Raw genomic sequence first — 12834 nt, 5'->3', positions numbered from 1 at the left:
AGGGCCCAAAAGCAAGCTATTCCACTGGTTAGGAAAGATAGAAAATGTGGCAAAAGACCACCTTGGCTTAACCACGAGATCTTGCATGATCTAAAAAATAAAAAGGAGTCATATAAAAAATGGAAACTAGGACAGATTACAAAGGATGAATATAGGCAAACAACACAGGAATGCAGGGGCAAGATTAGAAAGGCAAAGGCACAAAATGAGCTCAAACTAGCTACGGGAATAAAGGGAAACAAGAAGACTTTTTATCAATACATTAGAAGCAAGAGGAAGACCAAAGACAGGGTAGGCCCACTGCTTAGTGAAGAGGGAGAAACAGTAACAGGAAACTTGGAAATGGCAGAGATGCTTAATGACTTCTTTGTTTCGGTCTTCACCGAGAAGTCTGAAGGAATGCCTAACATAGTGAATGCTAATGGGAAGGGGGTAGGTTTAGCAGATAAAATAAAAAAAGAACAAGTTAAAAATCACTTAGAAAAGTTAGATGCCTGCAAGTCACCAGGGCCTGATGAAATGCATCCTAGAATACTCAAGGAGCTAATAGAGGAGGTATCTGAGCCTCTAGCTATTATCTTTGGAAAATCATGGGAGACGGGAGAGATTCCAGAAGACTGGAAAAGGGCAAATATAGTGCCCATCTATAAAAAGGGAAATAAAAACAACCCAGGAAACTACAGACCAGTTAGTTTAACTTCTGTGCCAGGGAAGATAATGGAGCAAGTAATTAAGGAAATCATCTGCAAACACTTGGAAGGTGGTAAGGTGATAGGGAACAGCCAGCATGGATTTGTAAAGAACAAATCATGTCAAACCAATCTGATAGCTTTCTTCGATAGCATAACGAGTCTTGTGGATGAGGGAGAAGCTGTGGATGTGGTATACCTAGACTTTAGTAAGGCATTTGATACGGTCTCGCATGATATTCTTATCGATAAACTAGGCAAATACAATTTAGATGGGGCTACTATAAGGTGGGTGCATAACTGGCTGGATAACCGTACTCAGAGAGTTGTTATTAATGGTTCCCAATCCTGCTGGAAAGGCATAATGAGTGGGGTTCCGCAGGGGTCTGTTTTGGGACCGGCTCTGTTCAATATCTTCATTAACGACTTAGATATTGGCATAGAAAGTACGCTTATTAAGTTTGCGGATGATACCAAACTGGGAGGGATTGCAACTGCTTTGGAGGACAGGGTCATAATTCAAAATGATCTGGACAAATTGGAGAAATGGTCTGAGTTAAAAAGGATGAAGTTTAACAAAGACAAATGCAAAGTGCTCCACTTAGGAAGAAAAAATCAGTTTCACACATACAGAATGGGAAGAGACTGTCTAGGAAGGAGTACGGCAGAAAGGGATCTAGGGGTTATAGTGGACCACAAGCTAAATATGAGTCAACAGTGTGATGCTGTTGCAAAAAAAGCAAACATGATTCTGGGATGTATTAACAGGTGTGTTGTGAGCAAGACACGAGAAGTCATTCTTCCGCTCTACTCTGCTCTGGTTAGGCCTCAGCTGGAGTATTGTGTCCAGTTTTGGGCACCACATTTCAAGAAAGATGTGGAGAAATTGGAAAGGGTCCAGAGAAGAGCAACAAGAATGATTAAAGGTCTTGAGAACATGACCTATGAAGGAAGACTGAAAGAATTGGGTTTGTTTAGTTTGGAAAAGAGAAGACTGAGAGGGGACATGATAGCAGTTTTCAGGTATCTAAAAGGGTGTCATAAGGAGGAGGGAGAAAACTTGTTCACCTTAGCCTCTAAGGATAGAACAAGAAGCAATGGGCTTAAACTGCAGCAAGGGAGGTCTAGGTTGGACATTAGGAAAAAGTTCCTAACTGTCAGGGTGGTTAAACACTGGAATAAATTGCCTAGGGAGGTTGTGGAATCTCCATCTCTGGAGATATTTAAGAATAGGTTAGATAAATGTCTATCAGGGATGGTCTAGACAGTATTTGGTCCTGCCATGCGGGCAGGGGACTGGACTCGATGACCTCTCGAGGTCCCTTCCAGTCCTAGAATCTATGAATCTATGAATCTATGATATTGCAGCCAAAAAGCCAGAGCCTGAACTGTGTTGGGCTGGGTCTCACCAGGAAGATCAATTTTGCTACAGATTTACTATGTTTGATTGTTAATGTGCAGAAATCCCAAAATGTGGACCGGTGCTGATGACACTGGAGGTACCTCTTCAAGGACAGGCTCTCATGTGAGCTGCATAGCAAACTTGGGAGTATGACGTTAATGATTTCCAGGTAAAACTATGGGCATCCTCTGAGTTCCATTGAGAAGGTAGCTATGTGCTCCACATGAATAGGTAGTATTGCAGGAAGGAGAGAAAATCATCCAGCTGCTCTCTTCTCCACAGTCTCAGGGAAAGAAACCTGCAGTTCAGGAGGAGTACAGTTTGCAGAGAGACTTCCAGAAATGGAAGGCACCTCTCCCACCCGGGGCTGTTCAGGGAATGCACTGGCCACATCATTATTACTTAGCATGTATATCACCCAGCTAGGTCCTGGACACTTCACAGACGACCTAAAACTGGAGACTTTCATACAAAACCAACCTTCCACACAAACTACCATGTGGCTGGACTTTACAAAAGCGAGACAAGCCATTTACAAGGCACACCTTACTTCTCTCCAGAAGAAAAAGGACAGTAAACTAGTCTAAACTCCTGCATGCCACAGGGGGCTACAACAGAGGTACCCTTAACTCACCCAAGAATATTGTTAATCTATCCAACCATACACTTAGCCCAGAAGAGTCTGTCCTATCTCAGGGACTCTCTTTCTGACCCACCACACACACGATACAGTTCTGCGGTGATCTGGAAGCCTACTTTCACTGTCTCCGACTCAAGGAATATTTTCAACACACCACTGAACAGTGCACTGACCTACAGGAACCCTCCTACCAACACTACAAGAAGAAGAATTCTGCATGGACTCCTCCTGACGGTCAAAATGACAGACTTGACTTCTACATAGAGTGCTTCTGCAGATGTGCACAGGCTGAAATTGTGGACAAACAGCATCACTTGCCCCATAACTTCAGCCGTACAGAACGCAATGCCATCCACAGCCTCAGAAACAACTCTGACATTATAATCAAAGGGGCTGACAAAGGAGGTGCTGTAGTCATAATGAACAGATCAGATTATGAACAAGACGCTGCCAGGCAACTCTCCAACACCACATTCTACAAGCCACTATCCTCCGATTCCACTGAGGAGTACCAAAAGAAACTACAGCATCTGCTCAAGAAACTCCCTGCTATAGCACAGGAACAAATCTACACGGGCACACCCCGAGACCCCCGACCAGGGGTATTCTATCTGCTACCCAAGATCCATAAACCTGGAAACCCAGGACGCCCCATCATCTCAGGCATTGGCACTCTTACAGCAGGATTATCTGGCTATTTGGTCTCTCTCCTCAGACCCCAGGCTACCAGCACTCCTAGGTATCTTTGAGACACCACGACTTCCTGAGGAAACTACAATGCATTGGTGATCTTCCTGAAAACACCATCCTGGCCGCTATGGATGTAGAAACTCTTTACACCAATACTCCACACGAGGATGAACTACAAGCTGTCAGGAACAGTATCCCTGATGAGGCCATGGCACATCTGGTGGCTGAGCTTTGTGACTTTGTCCTCACTCACAACCATTTCAGATTTGGGGACAACTTATACCTTCAAGTCAGCGGCACTGCTATGGGTACCCGCATGGCCCCACAGTATGCCAACATTTTTATGGCTGACTTAGAACAACGCTTCCTCAGCTCTCGTCCCCTAGCGCCCCTCCTCTACTTGCGCTACATTGATGACATCATCATATGGACCCACGTGAAGGAGGCCCTTGAAGAATTCCACCTGGATTTCAACAATTTCCACCCCACCATCAACCTCAGCCTGGACCACTCCACACAAGAGATCCATTTCCTGGACACTACAGTACAAATAAGTGATGGTCACATAAACACCACCCTATACCAGAAACCTACTGACCGCTATACTTACCTACATGCCTCCAGCTTCCATCCAGGACACAACACATGACCCATTGTCTACAGCCAAGCCCTAAGATACAACCACATTTGCTCCAAACCCTCAGACAGAGACAAACACCTAAAAGATCTTTATCAAGTGTTCTTAAAACTATAACGCCCACCTGGGGAAGTGAGGAAACAGATTGACAGAGCAAGATGGGTACCCTGAAGTCACCTACTACAGGACAGGCCCATCAAGGAAAATAACAGAACACCACTGGCCATTACTAACAGCCCCCAGCTAAAACCTCTCCAGCACATCATCAGTGATCTACCTATCCCGGAAAATGATCCCTCACTCTCACAGACCTTGGGAGGCAGGCCAGTCCTCGCTTACAGACAGCCCCCCAACCTGAAGCAAATACTCACCAGCTACTACACACCACACCACAGAAACACTAACCCAGGAACCAATCCCTGTAACAAACCCCATTGCCTACTCTGTCCCCATATCTACTCTAGCAACACCATCAGAGGACTCAACCACATCAGCCACACCATCAGGGGCTCATTCACCTGCACATCTACTAATGTGATATATGCCATCATGTGCCAGCAATGCCCCTCTGCCATGTACGTTGGCCAAACCAGACAGTCTGTACGTAAAAGAATAAATGGACACAAATCAGACATCAGGAATGGTAACATACAAAAGCCACTAGGCGAACACTTAAATCTCCCTGGACATTCCATAACAGATTTAAAAGTAGTCATTCTTCAACAAAAAACTTCAAAAAAAGACTTCAAAGACAAACTGCAGCGCTACAATTCATTTACAAACTTAACACCGTTAATTTGGGCTTGAATAGGGACTGGGAGTGGCTGTCTCACTACAAAAGCAATTTTCTCTCTCTTGGTATTGACACCTCCTCAACAATCATTGGGAGTGGACCACATCCACCCTGACTGAATTGGCCTTGTCAACACTGGTTCTCCACTTGTAAGCTAACTCCCTTCTCTTCATGTGCCAGTATATTTATGCCTGTATCTATAATTTTCACTCCATGCATCTGAAGAAGTGGGGTTTTTTACCCATGAAAGCTTATGCCCAAATAAATCTGTTACTGGACTCCTCGTTGTTTTTCTAAAAGGATGTGGCACCTGCCCCAGAGAGCATGCAAATTAGATTTTTAAGTGTGACCCAATGAGTGAAGGTGAAACAGTAGGGAGGAGATGGGGCAAGGAAGGACAAGGGTTATAGCAGAATGATCATGCAATGACTTAGTACAAGCTTGGGTATGTCATGGGGATTCAATTCTTTATATCTGTATCTATATTACACATACTCCCTACAAAAGATAAAGATCCTAAATAGGGGACATTATTGGAACACTGATTGTGATTATCAAACACAACAGATTCAGCGTGAGAATAGTTCAGATCTTACTAGTTAAGGGCTGTAGATTGACAGTATTTTGCTTGAAAAATGGATTTTCTTGGCATTTTCACAAATTTCATTTTAAACTTCATTCTGTTGGTGTCAGAACTTTTCAATGAACTACACACACTGCTGGAAAAAAGAAGCGAATTTCCTGGTGGGGCTCTGATGCACTGTGCTCATGCTGGATTGTTCACATTAGGAGACAGGATTGGCCCAGACACTACTTGTTATAATGTGGGTTTTTTGGAGTAAGAGTAATTGATTAGGATAGAGAGTTTTCTTTAAGTGTAGTGTTCTGATTAATTCTGTGTACTTCCAAAGTCCTTTTCATCCCAGGAATGCATGGTGTTTTCAAAAGGTCATTTAGGAAGATAAATATCCTCTCCATTTTACAGAAGCGTAAAATGATGCAGTGTTTAAGTGACTTGCTCGTAGGGTGACCAGACAGCAAATATGAAAAATCGGGACGGGGTGGGGGGTAATAGGAGCCTATATAAGAAAAAGACCCAAAAATCGGGACTGTCTCTATAAAATCAGGACATCTGGTCACCCTACTTGCTCGAAGTAATAGAGTCATTGGCAGGAACAGAACCCAGGCAGCCTGGCTCCCTGACATCTCAGCTCTAACCACTAGATGCAACCATCTAATATTTTAGAATGTAATCTTCTAAGAGGAAGAATGACTTAGGATGGAAAGGAATATCTTTTAATTAAGGATTTACATACTTCAGAGAAGCATCCTAAACCTGCCTCTAAAACTTTTGAAGCATATCCATCTTTCTATTAATATACTTTGCTGTAATAACTGAACTGTGCACATTTCTGCTGACCTCACTGGTGACGTCAGAAGATGGGATGATGAGACTGAATTGGAGTTGTCTGTAATTTATGAATACTGTATCTTGACCGGGAAGTATCTATTATATTAATTCATCAGCAGGTTTGTCAGGAAATGCAGCCAGCTAGGCAGGGGGAGAAGGTTTCTGATAGTCACATCTCCTGACAAACACATCAAGGGATAAGAGAAAGTGCCGAGTCCTTCGCTTTGAAGTCCACCTTGGACTGGTTTAACCTCTAGAGACAGAGGAAACAACAAAGGATTTTGGCTGGATTTAAATGGGAGGCTGAGACTGTTGGGGAATAGACTGACTTCCAGACTCCAGAGGCTGGGGATCTGGGGTATGATAGGCCTATCTAAGGTTTTAGATAAGATAAGACTGTATTGTTTTTAAAATCTCTTCTCTTATGCCTTGCCTTGTTCCTACAGTTAAGATTAAACAATACTTTATTTTAAGAAAGCTGTTTTGGATCACTGTCATCATTGGTCATAGCTCCCACAAGGAAGAATCACAAGTATCAAGTCTGTTTGGACCTGCCAGGTAAGCCCAGCTGGTACACAGGATGCTGTAGCTCTAGGTCCTGTCAAGGAGTGGGAGAATTGCAGGATTCTGCCTCAGAGATATGAAGGCTTGAGGCCTAGGACCTGGAGGGGGTGCATTCAGATGAGACCAGAAGAGGGGATCATAGTGCAGTATGCCTTGAAACTGTGACAGACGGTTTAAGCTTTTGTTGCACTGAAAAAATTAACAGCAAAATACATCAGGTGCCAAGAGAAGAGGACAAAACAGATAAAAAAGCAGCTTCTAAGAAGGTGTCACAAACAAAAGGGAATAAAACATGAATACAAACAATTAGAAAGGAACTGATTTGTCATGGCTGTAACACCACTGAAACAAGACACTAGCTGGGAAGATATCCAGAGCTGCCTCATGAGCATTATGTATTTTATCTCCTTAAATATTGTATGACAACCATCCTTACAACTGTGTGTTGTTTCTTCTGGTATGTGCGTGTGTACTTCAGAAGGCTCTCTGCATTAGCACAGGATTGTCAGTCTTTTTCCAGAAATTTTGCCACAATGAAAACATTTTGTTTTGTGCTTGTGTGTTATTTCTTTCCCTTCAAACTGGGGAACCATGTAAGACAGCGTAATAAAATCTGCAGGGCTTTTTAAAGGCAGCAGTTATAACCTCACTTTGCTTTTAAAAATTCATCCTTGATTTTAATGTTTGGGATTTTGTTTGTTTTTAAACAAGTCAGTACTCAAAAGGAGCCATAAACCCCTTTTTTTATTTGGCAACTTACTGAGACGAGTCCATTTACAACCGAGGAAATCGGCATGAAGCATTATACAAAAATAGAGAGGATATAATCACACACTGCCTTACTTTTGTTTTCTAAACTGCGTGTGCAAATAGGGCGAATCCTTTCTGCAGTCTCTCTTCAATAAAATCCCCTCCTGTGAACATTACAGTACCAAAATTACCCGTGACTCCTTCCTTCGTACATTGCATTACAAAAGGCTTTGGATGGCCATTGGATAGCTGAGTGGGAAGGGTAATGGGATGTGGAGCTTTTCATTCTAGATCATTGGCTTGAATCTAATGGCCATTCAGCAGCCAAGGTGAATTAGTTGGTGCAGTCTGGCACAAAGAGAAGGACGACAAAGTCTCAGTCCAGTTGCTAATGGACAGGTGTCCCTAATTAGCATGAGCTGGCAGCCTCAGCAGCCGGGCCAATGACAGAAAGGACAAAAGGAGCGAACTCCGGGACAGGACTGAAGCACACAGGCTGGGGGAAGATAAATTGCTGCTGCCTACCCTGTGTCTGTGTTGATAGAGGAAATCTGCCTCCAGGGGACAGGCACTTTGCTTCAGCGCTAATTTCATTAATCAAAAACCTGCCTTATATCACATAATGCACATAGGTGGCCAAATGTGATCTCTACCTCTTGCTTCATCTTCCTCCTCTTAGTGTCTGCTACAGTGGTCTAGTGATTACAGCAGGGGACTCGAATTTAGGAGACCTGGGACCATTAGCAAGTCAATTGACCCGTCAGTAACTTGAGTCACTTAAACTGAATGTCCCCATCTTTAGAGGGATAACACCACTCTCATTTGCCAATTGTGTTGAGATCTCTGGATGAAAGGTACACAATATTATTTGATAATCTTGGATTGGGCTGTATTAGTGCAGCTAAAAATGGTACAATTCCAAGGATGCTCTGAGAAACTATTTTCTAATCAGGCAATTTTCAACTTCAATTGCTAAGCATTCCTCTTTTACTCTCTACCACCCTAGCTGTATTTGAATTGGCTTTCTCAGCACTTCAGTGAGGCTTATCTATATTGTATGAGATTTAACAGCCATCATTTTCTGAAGTAATATAGGAAATGCTTTATTTGTAATTTTTATGACACAAAAATGGAGCATTTCTCCTTTGGGAAATTGATTCTTTTTGTTGTTACCATAGGACTGTTTTTGACATAATGCGACTTTGATCTCATATGAAAAAAAATAAAAGATCTCAGAGAACTAAGTTGATACCTCTGATACATAAGAGTATAAACTAAAATGTATGCATATTTTATACACACACACAAACTTATATATATGTTTATATATATATATATATATATATATAAAAAGAAACAGAGAGAACAGAATTTGCTTTTTGTATCTTGATACGTACATATCCCAGACTATGTTGCTCTTCATACTTAAATATCCCTCAGCGCATTACAATAATGAGTTTGATTCTGGAAGCTAAAGAAGCTGGTTCCAGTATGTGTTCAATAATTGCTCATACACTCAGGTTTGCACAGCACATACTATTTTACATTCATATAATGGGCCAGGTCCTCAAGTGGTGTCAATCAACAGTTTCATTAACTTCAGTGCCAGTGTATACCAGCTGAGGATTCAGTCCAGCATTGCAAGCCAAAGGGGATCACTTTCTCTATAGAATAATTATTTTACCTATAATTCAAATACAGCCATATTTGGGGTGAAACACAGCAGCTGTTTAAAAGAGCACAGCAAAAGTTTCGGACCAGGCAGTAAAGAAAAATACCATATCCAATTAATTCCTCCTTCAGTTTCACAGGTAAACAACATAATTATCCAACTTGGAATTTGGCCAGGACACTAGAGTTGAACACCCATCACCTTATTCTTACTGATGATGCCAGCAGCAAGAGCCTTGGTATTACATCTGATCCAAGAGACAGCATCACCAAGAGTTGCCAACCCTCCAGGAATTAAAGATTATGTCATGTGATTAAACCTTCAGGAATACATCCAACCAAAATCGGCAACCCTAATCTCCCACAGTACAGCACCCATAACGGCACGCTGGACAGCAAGTCCTTTCTGACTGAGAGGGAAGAGGACCATAGAGTGAAATATCAAATCTCCTTTTTACAGCACTTCAGGGTTCACAGTTAAAATACAGACCTGGCACAGATTATGAGAGTTTTAGAGGAAGAACGGTTCACTGGACTGGCACTCAGGTGATCTGGATTCAATCTGTGGCTCTAGCACAGACTCCCTGTGTGAGCTTAAGCAAGTCACATATGGCCAAACTTTCCACAGAGCAATGCACCTGGGATACTGAGCTCTTTTGACCATAAATGTGACAATGAAGTTGTTAGGTGCTGAATACTTCGTAAAACCCGGCCATTTAATTCTGGTGACTAATTGGGTCTCTTGAAAACATAACCCTAACATCTCTGTGGCCCCTGGGGAATACAATACTTCCTTCCTTCCTTCATCTGTCTTCATTAGAGCTGGGCAACACATTTTGCATAAAACTTTTTTTTTTTTTTAGGTGAAAAATGCAGATTCGTTAACAGTGAGAAGTTTCGTGAATACGTTAGTTTCACCAAATTTTTCATTTAGGGAGGGAAAAAACCCTTAAAAATATAAAACAATCGAAAGAGTTTTGACATTTTCCAAACATTTCAATTTTTCAGTTTGAAATGACATTTGCTATATAAATTTCCTCCAATTTTACTTGGTCAAAAGGAAATATTTTACTCAATCCAAAACAGATTTTTTTCTCCCCAGTTTTCACTTTGCCAGTGAAACACGAAACCTTTCACCCAGCTCTAATGTTGATGATTTAATCTGCCAGCTCTTTGGGACAGAGGCAGTCTATTGCTACCTGTTTGTGCAATATTCCGCACAATGGAGCTCTGATTTTCACCGAGGCTTCTAGATGCTACTGTAATAATAATGGGATAGATGCAGTCATGGGCATACGTCTGGGACCCATAATATTTCTGACTATCCCTGCAGAAAGGCAGGAGATGAAATAGCTGTGCTTACTGTGTACACGTCTCTGTTTCTGTGCTCAGACTGATATCAGACTATCATTTTTCTTGGCAATTTATCTCCACTTTTAAAAAACGTCTTTCTCAGAATTAATGTCTAAATAAACATTGAGGCGATACAGACAAAAACACAACAGCCTGCAATTAATTCAAATTATGCATTAACAACAAAGGCCCTGCAGCTGACAGCCATGACTGGGAGCTGTTGCGTTGAGAAGATGTATCAAGCAGATTGAGCACTGTTTTATTCAAAGCAGAGAGGGAGAAGAGAAAACGTGAAGGTCTTGGGGAACAGGCAAGGGAATGGATGTGTCTGCAGTATTGGATTGCATTTTCTTTACTTGTAAGCATTTGGAATTGAATTCTTTCCCATATCAACCCTTCCTGGCTGAGTGCCTGCATGAGAAACATACACAGAGACAGACCGTGGTCTTGCCAGACCCCTTCTTGCTACAAATACAATATTAATTACAGGCAGAAGGAGAAATGTCACTCTGCCTCTTTCCTTTCCCTAGTCCTTTCAGGTAATTTAATGGACAAAGTACTCCGTGAGCCGTTAGCTTGGTGGACAAATTTCAGATTGTGATTGAATGCTTTGATAAGGCGGTGGAGTTTGTTTGCCACTTTATTCACCATACCGGGCTCTTATTACAACAATATTACATGTTTGAAACCAGACTGGGGGCACAAAGAGTGGTAGAGAACAGTAATATGCTAGGAAATGACCCCCATCTAATAACAGCCCATGGCCTCAGACCCATTGAATTACCCCATGCTCAGTACAGCTGGAAATTGCTTTCACTGCTGGGCAATCACTTGCCAAGACTCTGGGACCCTGATTGATTTCCTTTCCTCCACAGTTGGAAGATCAGAAAAAAGAGTGAGAGAAAAGCATGAAAACTAAGGGGGGCAGGGAGTCTGAAGAACAAATCATTTCTCTACTGCCCATAAGGTGGGCTTGCTGAAAGTGTTTTCTAATCAAGTAGAGAGGAGGGAAACATGGGAGCTGTGCCGTAGCTCAGATGGTAGCAAGAGGCAAAAGCAGTAAATAAATGAGTTCATCTCTCTTTGAAAGCTTCCCCCAATACTGGGCTGCCAACACCTCTGCTGTCCTGCATTGTTGCTATTACAAATATCAGCCAGACAAATGCTTGCTTGGAGCTCACCTGTCACCACTTGTTTTTGTTATAGAAACTGGTGAACAACTGGACTCTGACAGCTGTAATTGCTCCTTTCATAAGGGGGGATACACAATGAGATAGGTTAGGATCATACTCCACATAGTTTAACCCTAACCCTGCCACAGGATGCCATCAGGGTTTGAACTTGCACCAAAATAGAGACTTCGACCACTTGTGCTAAAGGAGAATTTCCATTAGCCCCCAGTAGTAGTAGGCCATTATCTTGCCTACTTGTGAGCTAGCCTGAAGGCGATCTAGCACAGGTTACACTAAGCAAAAGGAAGGCCACCATTCTTCAGTGACAGAACTGGGAAGAGATTATTCACAAATATTCTAGACACCATTAATGACTGCTTCTTGGAGCAGCTAGTCCTCAAACCCATACGGGTAGAGTCAATTCTTGATTCAGTCCAAAGTGGTGCACAGGATCTGGCCCAAGAATATAGCTGAACCTCTCGGTCATAGTGACCATAATATAATTAAATTTAAGGGGAGAAAATGCCAAAGAAACCCACCGCAGCATAATTTAACTTCAAAAAGGGGAACTACACAAAAATGAAGAGGCTAGTTAAATGGAAATTAAAAGGAACAGTCACAAGAATGAAATGCCTGGAAGCTGCATGGCCACTTTTTAAAAACACCACAAGAGGCTCAAACTATATGCATACACCAAATAAAAAAACAACCCAGTAAGAGGACCAAAAGAAAAATGAAATCAAAAAAATAAAAAAAGCCACCATGGCTAAATAGAGTAAGAGAGGCAGCTAGAGACAAAGACATTTTTTAAAAATTGGAAGTCAAATCCTAGTGAGGAAAACAGAAAGAAGCAAAAAGGCTGGTAAGTCAAAAATATAATTAGGCAGGCCAAAAACTGTGGTATGTAACCTATCACTTAAGTCAGCCTCTGTACCAGATGACTCACAGATAGCTAATGCGATGTTGATTTTTAAAACAGGCTTCAGACGTGATCTTGGCAATTACAGGCTGGTAAGCCTAACTTCAGTACAAGGCAAACTGATACAATTTCCCTTTACAAAA

The sequence above is a fragment of the Emys orbicularis genome, chromosome 4 (assembly GCF_028017835.1).
Source record: "Emys orbicularis isolate rEmyOrb1 chromosome 4, rEmyOrb1.hap1, whole genome shotgun sequence".
Lineage (NCBI taxonomy): Eukaryota > Metazoa > Chordata > Testudines > Emydidae > Emys > Emys orbicularis.
This window is presented reverse-complemented; position numbering follows the sequence as displayed.